Source organism: Rhipicephalus microplus, unplaced genomic scaffold, assembly GCF_043290135.1.
Source record: "Rhipicephalus microplus isolate Deutch F79 unplaced genomic scaffold, USDA_Rmic scaffold_134, whole genome shotgun sequence".
In the NCBI taxonomy this organism is placed as follows: Eukaryota; Metazoa; Arthropoda; class Arachnida; order Ixodida; family Ixodidae; genus Rhipicephalus; species Rhipicephalus microplus.
The window spans coordinates 4,096-12,500 of record NW_027464706.1 but is presented as its reverse complement, the minus strand read 5'-3'; the positions used below and the strand labels follow the sequence as shown (position 1 = coordinate 12,500).

The following is an 8,405-nucleotide window of genomic DNA, read 5'->3' as shown; positions in this document are numbered from 1 at the left end:
TCTCAACGAGGTGCCACATCCTCAATGCAGTCGGTCGCCCCCGTTTCGGTTGGGCTCTGGCACGACGGTCGCCACCGTCTCGCCCTTGAGTGGCCGCTGTTGGCGCTCGCTGTGAGGTGTTCAGCGTGCTGTCCGTGTTGCCGACGCGGTCAAAACGAGTCGACGGCTCACGTTCCCTTGTGCGCCGAAGGCTCTCTTGATATGTGATCCGACCCTCAGACAGACGAAGCCAAGGGAAGACCCAAGGCCGCAATGTGCGTTCAAAGAATCAGTGCTCAGTGTGTCCTGCAATTCACACCAAGTCTCGCAGCTGGCTGCGTTCTTCATCGACCCGAGAACCGAGTGATCCACCGCTTAGAGTCGTGAAAAAGTGTTTGTTCAATTCCGTACAGTCAAAACCAAACGTTTCTGGCACTCGGCCAAACAGTGGCCAAGAAGGGCGCTTTTCAGCGCACGCTTGGACTCCAAAACTCTGCCGCGCCTTTTTCGGCTGCCGCAAATCGAGCAAACGGTGTGTTTCGGACGGCGTTTCGCTTTCGCTACTTGCGAGTGCTTTCGTGGTCCACCCCTCTATAAATACTCGGGAGGCGTCGAAGCCGGTTCTCCAAGCCGGACCCGTAGGTATCGTTGTGTGCTCGCTCTCATTGGCCCGCCTAACCAGAAAATGCCTGCGGTACACCCATTTGGATAAGAGTGCACGCAGATGCGGGCCTCGACGGCTACACATTTCCTCGGGCGGCCGCCTCCCGGCCTCCGTGGAGCGCGGGATGCACGGTCCCATCGACAAGCCTCTCCCGTTTTTACCGTGGCGTCGCGGTTCACCACGGCAGGCGGGTCGGTCTCCTCCGCATAAAAAGGGGGACCCCCGCTTTTTGTTCCACGAAATCGCACAAGCTTTTTTCGCATCCACGGTTTGCCACCGCACACCAAAATGCCGATCCGGCTGCCTACTTTAGCCAACAGGTGGAGCCAGGCGCGCCGTACTTGCGCGGCACTTCCCACGTCCACCGAAGTCGGTGCCAAGGACCACTTTCGGCGCCGGAGCCGCGTACGAGCCTACTCGAGGCGGAAGAACGAAGCCAGCAAGGGCCTGGCCGCAAGTGCGTTCAATTGTCGGGACGTCCAAGTCCCTCGTTCTTCCGTGCTTCCTCTTTCGGCAAGTCGTTGCGGCACCTTCCCAAAGCGCGCAGACCCGCTAATCGCGACGAGCGCGACGTGGCCGTGCCGCCTTTCCCTCGGCAGCAAGCAAAACGCCTGGCAACGTCGACGCTCCCCTAACCGCGATCTCGCACCGTGTTTCGTGTGGCGAATTCAAAAGCCGGCCGGCGCTGCTGCAACCATTACGGTCGGTACGCATACGCCGCGGAGGGCGGGACGGTCATCGGAGCGTGCGGTTCCTCCATCGAGTACTGCGCACCTCGGCCGTCGCATCGCCGTGCCATGACCGGCCGCGCGTCAACGCGAACCGGTGCCAGCGAGATCCCTCGCCTGCAAGAACCGACCGGCAGCCTCCGTCACCCGAGGACGCGGAGGCGCTTGCCGCGGACGGCGGGACGGTATGCACTGGTGCACAGCGGACCCGTCACATCGCCAGTTCCTTGACCGACCGCCGACGCTTGTGCCGTTCCTCTCGTACTTGGCAGTCGCCGCGCGATTGTCGGGTCTCGTTCTTGCACGCTCGAACGGTCGGGAGGGCACTCGGCTGGCGTTTCGGGAACGCGCAGCCTCGCCTTCTACCGACGTAACCACGACTCGCCGTTCGCGCTCCGCCGCTCCTGTTTACAGTACTAGGCGGTCCCGCAGCGGTCGGGTCGCGCATTTCGAGCGCTTCGAGCCACGGTGCAGTGGCGGGTCGAAAGCCGACCTATGAGTGCGTTGCGCCGTTTGTACCCGCGTCCGCCACCTGGCCGACCGTCCAAGGTCGCGGTGTTGGCGTCCGCTGGGCGCAACAATTTGTCACGGGGTGCCGCTCCACATTCAGGCAGCCCCGTGGGGAAAAGCCGACCCCGCGTCCAAACGGGGTCAGCGGCAGAAAGTGTCGGGCGCAGACGCAGCTGAGGCGCTCACCCTTCACAATCCGTTAATGATCCTTCCGCAGGTTCACCTACGGAAACCTTGTTACGACTTTTACTTCCTCTAAATGATCAAGTTTGGTCATCTTTCCAACAGACCGGCGCAACCGAAAGGCCGCGCCGGACATCGGTCCGAAGACCTCACTAAATCATTCAATCGGTAGTAGCGACGGGCGGTGTGTACAAAGGGCAGGGACGTAATCAACGCGAGCTTATGACTCGCGCTTACTGGGAATTCCTCGTTCAAGGGGAACAATTGCAAGCCCCTATCCCAATCACGAAAGAAGTTCCACGGGTTACCCAGTCTTTTCAGACAGGGATAAAGACACGCTGCTTCCTTCAGTGTAGCGCGCGTGCGGCCCCGGACATCTAAGGGCATCACAGACCTGTTATTGCTCTGTTTCGTGCGGCTAGGAGCCGCTTGTCCCTCTAAGAAGGTTGTAAGGTGCTGGGAACCCCGCACCTATTTAATAGGCTAGAGTCTCGTTCGTTATCGGAATTAACCAGACAAATCGCTCCACCAACTAAGAACGGCCATGCACCACCATCCACCGAATCAAGAAAGAGCTCTCAATCTGTCAATCCTCCCAGTGTCCGGGCCGGGTAAGTTTTCCCGTGTTGAGTCAAATTAAGCCGCAGGCTCCACTCCTGGTGGTGCCCTTCCGTCAATTCCTTTAAGTTTCAGCTTTGCAACCATACTTCCCCCGGAACCCAAATACTTTGGTTTCCCGGAAGCTGCCCGCCGAGTCATTTGAGTAACTCAGGCGGATCGCTGGTTGGCATCGTTTATGGTCAGAACTAGGGCGGTATCTGATCGCCTTCGAACCTCTGACTTTCGTTCTTGATCAATGAAAACATTCTTGGCAAATGCTTTCGCAGTAGTTCGTCTTGCGACGGTCCAAGAATTTCACCTCTAGCGCCGCAATACGAATGCCCCCGTCCGTCCCTCTTAATCATTACCTCGTATTCCAAAAACCAACAGAACAGAAACGAGGTCTTGTTCTATTATTCCATGCAAGTTTATTCAGGCGACTCGCCTGCGTTGAGCACTCTAATTTTTTCAAAGTAAAAGCACCGGCCATCTCGAGGCACACAATGAAGTGCACCAAGAAAGAACCGGCATGATGTTCAGTCCGAGCCGTCGCATCGGGTAGATGCACTACTCGTCTGGAACTGAGATCCAACTACGAGCTTTTTAACCGCAGCAGCTTTAGTATACGCTATTGGAGCTGGAATTACCGCGGCTGCTGGCACCAGACTTGCCCTCCAATTGATCCTCGTTAAAGGATTTAGAGTGTACTCATTTCAATTACGGGGCCTCAAAAGAGTCCCGTATTGTTATTTTTCGTCACTACCTCCCCGTGCCGGGAGTGGGTAATTTGCGCGCCTGCTGCCTTCCTTGGATGTGGTAGCCGTTTCTCAGGCTCCCTCTCCGGAATCGAACCCTGATTCTCCGTTACCCGTAACAACCATGGTAAGCAAGTAACCTACCATCGAAAGTTGATAAGGCAGACACTTGAAAGAAACGTCGCCGGCTCGTGGCCATGCGATCAGCACAAAGTTATCCAGAGTCACCACACAATACGGGCCGAAACCCGATCGATCTTGGTCTAATAAAAGCACCCGTTACCCAAAGGGCTCCAGGCTCACTGCATGTATTAGCTCTAGAATTGCCACAGTTATCCAAGTAGGAAGAAACGATCTAAGGAACCATAACTGATTTAATGAGCCATTCGCGGTTTCGCCTTATTTCGGCATGTACTTAGACATGCATGGCTTAATCTTTGAGACAAGCATATGATTACTGGCAGGATCAACCAGGTAATCGTTCGACTGCGCGTCCGTCCTCGCCTTCGGCGGGCCGGACGCAGTCTGTGTGCGGCGGAGGCCACCTTCAGGCGCCCCAACACGCTTATTTTGCACTCCGAGATGACGGCGTTCGAGCTCGCTACGGCACAACCTTCCCGAAAGACGAGTGGGAGCCGTGCGGCAAGAAGCACGTTCATGCTCGCTCTTTTTCGTTGCATCGACTCGGTCGCGCCGTGCGGGTTGCCCAAGCCCGCTGCACTGTCGGTGGACCGGCCGGAACTAGCAACGGAGCCGAGACTGCAAAGCCGCCAGACGACGGGTCACGCCCGCGTCTTCGGCGCTTTCGCATCTGAATCGCCCGAGGACGACACGGAACACACCTCGATATCGTGGTAAAACGGCACCGTCCGACAACCAGCCCCTAACGCATCAAGCGGATGAGGCTGCAGACGACTGCCGTGGATTCCCCTGGAGCAGACCCGAGGACACGCTTGACGAGGCCGAAGCCCGCCGCATATCAGACACCCGGTCGCTTTCGCGTACGCCGCTCACGAGAACCCCCACATAATAGCAGCGATAAGTACCCAGACCTCCTTGGGCACTAATACGAGCGTACTCGAGAAAATTTCACCGCGGGTGTGCCCCGAAACGTGTGGCACGTTGAGCGTGCCACAAGTCTACGTCGCTCTCAAACCCGCCGAGGTCGTAGAATTTGCGACCCTACTCACGAAATTCCCACCGAGGATACGGCCGCAAACGTACCGCACCTTGGGTAGGCCACGAGTTTGTGCAACACTACGCTGACGGCACAGCACCGAGGTCGTGCGCGCACGCACGGGAAAATTCCGCCGCGGTTTCTGCCGAAAACGTGAGGCACCACGACTCTCCGCAAGTTCGCGTCGACTGCGAAAGACCGAAGTCGTGAACGACGTGTCCGCTACTCGCCGCCGACACGCTGGACACCAAACGTACAACGACTCGACGGCGTCGTAGAGGCCCACGACGCGGTTTTCCTTAACGACGTCTCGGCGTGGCACCGACAGGTTAGAACGGCCGACCAACGTTCCCTGTCCGCCGTTCGGCTCAGTCGAAGGGCTCGGCGACTTCGGCAACGCTGCGAAGCCGCACGGTGACGCACGCCATGTCCCCATTTTTTTTTTTTTCTTTCTGCGTCTGCCGGGGTGCCCCTATAATAGCAGCGATAAGCACCCAGACCGCCGTGGGTCGCTCGCCCCGGCTGACGTGGTTTTTCGTACTCCTGCGGCGGTCGCCGTCAAGCACGTCCAAATACGCTACTTTCGTGGGCGCATTCACGCTCTTTCGCTTCGCCGGAGTGCCAGCACTCACTCTGCCAAAAACGGCGAACATCCGAGCGGCGGTTCCCACTTTTGCGTCGGCGTCGCAAACCCCGCCCCGGCAGACGAGGTTTGCCGTACTCGTGCGACGGTGGCCGGCGGGCACGTCGAAAGACGCCGATATCGTGCGCGAATTGGCGCACCTTGGCTTCACCGGAGTGCCGCCACTGACTCCTCCAAAAACGGCGAAGATCCGAGCGGCGCTTCCCACTTTCGCATCGGCGTCCCGAACTCCGCCCCGGCTGACGCGGTTTACCGTACTCGTGCGACGGTCGCCGGCGAGCACGTGGAAAGACGCCGATATCGTGCCCGAATCGGCTCCGTTCGGCTTCGCCGGAGTGCCAGCACTGGCTCGGCGAAAGACGACGAACATCCGAGCGACGGTTCTCACTATTGCGTACGCGTCGCAAACCCCGCCCCGGCAGACGCACTTTGCCGTACTCGTGCGACGGTCGCCGGCGAGCACGTAGAAAGACGCCGATATCGTGCCGGAATCGGCCCCGTTTGGCTTCGCCGGAGTGCCAGCACTCACTCGGCCACAAACGGCGAACATCCGAGCGGCGGTTCCCACTTAGCCGTCGGCGTCCCGAACTCCGCCCCGGCAGACGCGGTTGCCGAGCTCGTGCGACTAGCGACCGCGAAGCCGTCTCGCGACGCCGCTTTCGTGCGCGGCTCCCACTGCGACCTGGGTCACCCGAGGTCGACGAGCAAGAAAGAATGTCGAAAAAAAATTTTTTTTTTTTTTGCGTCTGCCGGGGTGCCCCTATAATAGCAGCGATAAGCACCCAGACCGCCATGGGTCGCTCGCCCCGGCTGACGTGGTTTTTCGTTTTCCTGCGGTGGTCGTCGTCAAGCACGTCCAAACACGCCACTTTCGTGGGCGCATTCGCGCTCTTTCGCTTCGCCGGAGTGCCAGCACTCACTCTGCCAAAAACGGCGAACATCCTAGTGGCGGTTCCCACTTTTGCGTCGGCGTCGCCAACCCCGCCCCGGCATACGCGGTTTGCCGTACTCGTGCGGCGGTGGCCGGCGGGCACGTCGAAAGACACCGATATCGTGCGCGAGTCGATGCTTCTTGGTCTCGCAGGAGGGCCGCCACTCACTCCTGCAAAAACGGCGAAGATCCGAGCGGCGCTTCCCACTTTTTCGTCGGCATCGCAAACCTCGCCCCGGCAGACGCGCTTTGCCGTACTCGTGCGACGGTCGCCGGCGAGCACGTCGAAATACGCCGATATCGTGCCCGAATCGGCCCCGTTTCGCTTCGCCGGAGTGCCAGCACTCACTCGGCCAAAAACGGCGAACATCCGAGCAGCGGTACCCACTTAGCCGTCGGCATCCCGAACTCCGCGCCGGCTGACGCGGTTGCCGAGCTCGTGCGACTAGCGACCGCGAACGCGTCTCGCGACGCCGCTTTCGTGCGCGGCTCCCATTGCGACCTGGGTTACCCGAGCTCGACCAGCAAAAAAGAAGGTCGAAAAAAAATTTTTTTTTTCTGCGTCTGCCGGGGTGCCCCTATAATAGCAGCGATAAGCACCCAGACCGCCGTGGGTCGCTCGCCCCGGCTGACGTGGTTTTTCGTACTCCTGCAGCGGTCGCCGTCAAGCACGTCCAAATACGCCACTTTCGTGGGCGCTTTCGCGCTCTTTCGCGTCGCCGGTGTGCCAGCACTCACTCTGCCAAAAACGGCGAACATCCTAGTGGCGGTTCCCACTTTTGCGTCGGCGTCGCCAACCCCGCCCCGGCATACGCGGTTTGCCGTACTCGTGCGGCGGTGGCCGGCGGGCACGTCGAAAGACACCGATATCGTGCGCGAGTCGATGCTTCTTGGTCTCGCAGGAGGGCCGCCACTCACTCCTGCAAAAACGGCGAAGATCCGAGCGGCGCTTCCCACTTTTTCGTCGGCATCGCAAACCTCGCCCCGGCAGACGCGCTTTGCCGTACTCGTGCGACGGTCGCCGGCGAGCACGTCGAAATACGCCGATATCGTGCCCGAATCGGCCCCGTTTCGCTTCGCCGGAGTGCCAGCACTCACTCGGCCAAAAACGGCGAACATCCGAGCAGCGGTACCCACTTAGCCGTCGGCATCCCGAACTCCGCGCCGGCTGACGCGGTTGCCGAGCTCGTGCGACTAGCGACCGCGAACGCGTCTCGCGACGCCGCTTTCGTGCGCGGCTCCCATTGCGACCTGGGTTACCCGAGCTCGACCAGCAAAAAAGAAGGTCGAAAAAAAATTTTTTTTTTCTGCGTCTGCCGGGGTGCCCCTATAATAGCAGCGATAAGCACCCAGACCGCCGTGGGTCGCTCGCCCCGGCTGACGTGGTTTTTCGTACTCCTGCAGCGGTCGCCGTCAAGCACGTCCAAATACGCCACTTTCGTGGGCGCTTTCGCGCTCTTTCGCGTCGCCGGTGTGCCAGCACTCACTCTGCCAAAAACGGCCAACATCCGAGCGGCGGTTCCCACTTTTGCGTCGGCGTCGTAAACCCCGCCCCGGCAGACGCGGTTTGCCCTACTCGTTCGACGGTCGCCGGCGAGCGCGTCGAAAGACGCCGATATCGTGCGCTAATTGGCGCTCCTTGGCTTCTCCGGAGTGCCGCCACTCACTCCTCCAAAAACGGCGAAGATCCGAGCGGCGTTCTCCACTTTCGCATCGGCGTCCCGAACTCCGCCCGGGCTGACGCGGTTTACCGTACTCGTGCGACGGTCGCCGCCGGGCACGTCGAAAGACGCCGATATCGTGCCGTAATCGGCCCCGTTTGGCTTCGCCCGAGTGCCAGCACTCACTCGGCCAAAAACGGCGAACATCCGAGCAGCGTTTCCCACTTTCGCATCGGCGTCCCGAAGCCCGCCCCGGCAGACGCGGTTTGCCCTACTCGAGCGACGGTCGCCGGCGATCACGTCGAAAGGCGCCGAATTCGTGCACGAATCGATGCTTCTTGGTCTCGCAGGAGGGCCGCCACTCACTCCTGCAAAAACGGCGAAGATCCGAGTTGCGCTTCCCACTTTTTCGTCGGCGTCCCGAACTACGCCCCGGCTGACGCGGTTTACCGTACTCGTGCGACGGTCGCCGGCGGGCACTTCAAAATACGCCGATTTCGTGGGCGCATTCACGCTGTTTCGCTTCCCCGGAGTGCCAACACTCACTCTGCCGAAAGCGGCGATCATCCGAGCG

At 59.9% G+C, this 8,405-nt stretch overlaps 2 non-coding genes across 2 annotated transcripts; both read right to left on the bottom strand.

The window, feature by feature from the left end:
- Positions 1-209: 209 nt before the first annotated feature.
- On the bottom strand, positions 210-362 carry LOC142790901 (5.8S ribosomal RNA). Its single transcript, XR_012889840.1, has one exon. It is a non-coding gene; the product is annotated as a 5.8S ribosomal RNA (ribosomal RNA).
- A 1,719-nt stretch (positions 363-2,081) lies between these two features.
- LOC142790920 (small subunit ribosomal RNA) lies at positions 2,082-3,896 on the bottom strand. The gene has a single exon (XR_012889857.1). It is a non-coding gene; the product is annotated as a small subunit ribosomal RNA (ribosomal RNA).
- Between the last annotated feature and the right edge of the window lie 4,509 nt (positions 3,897-8,405).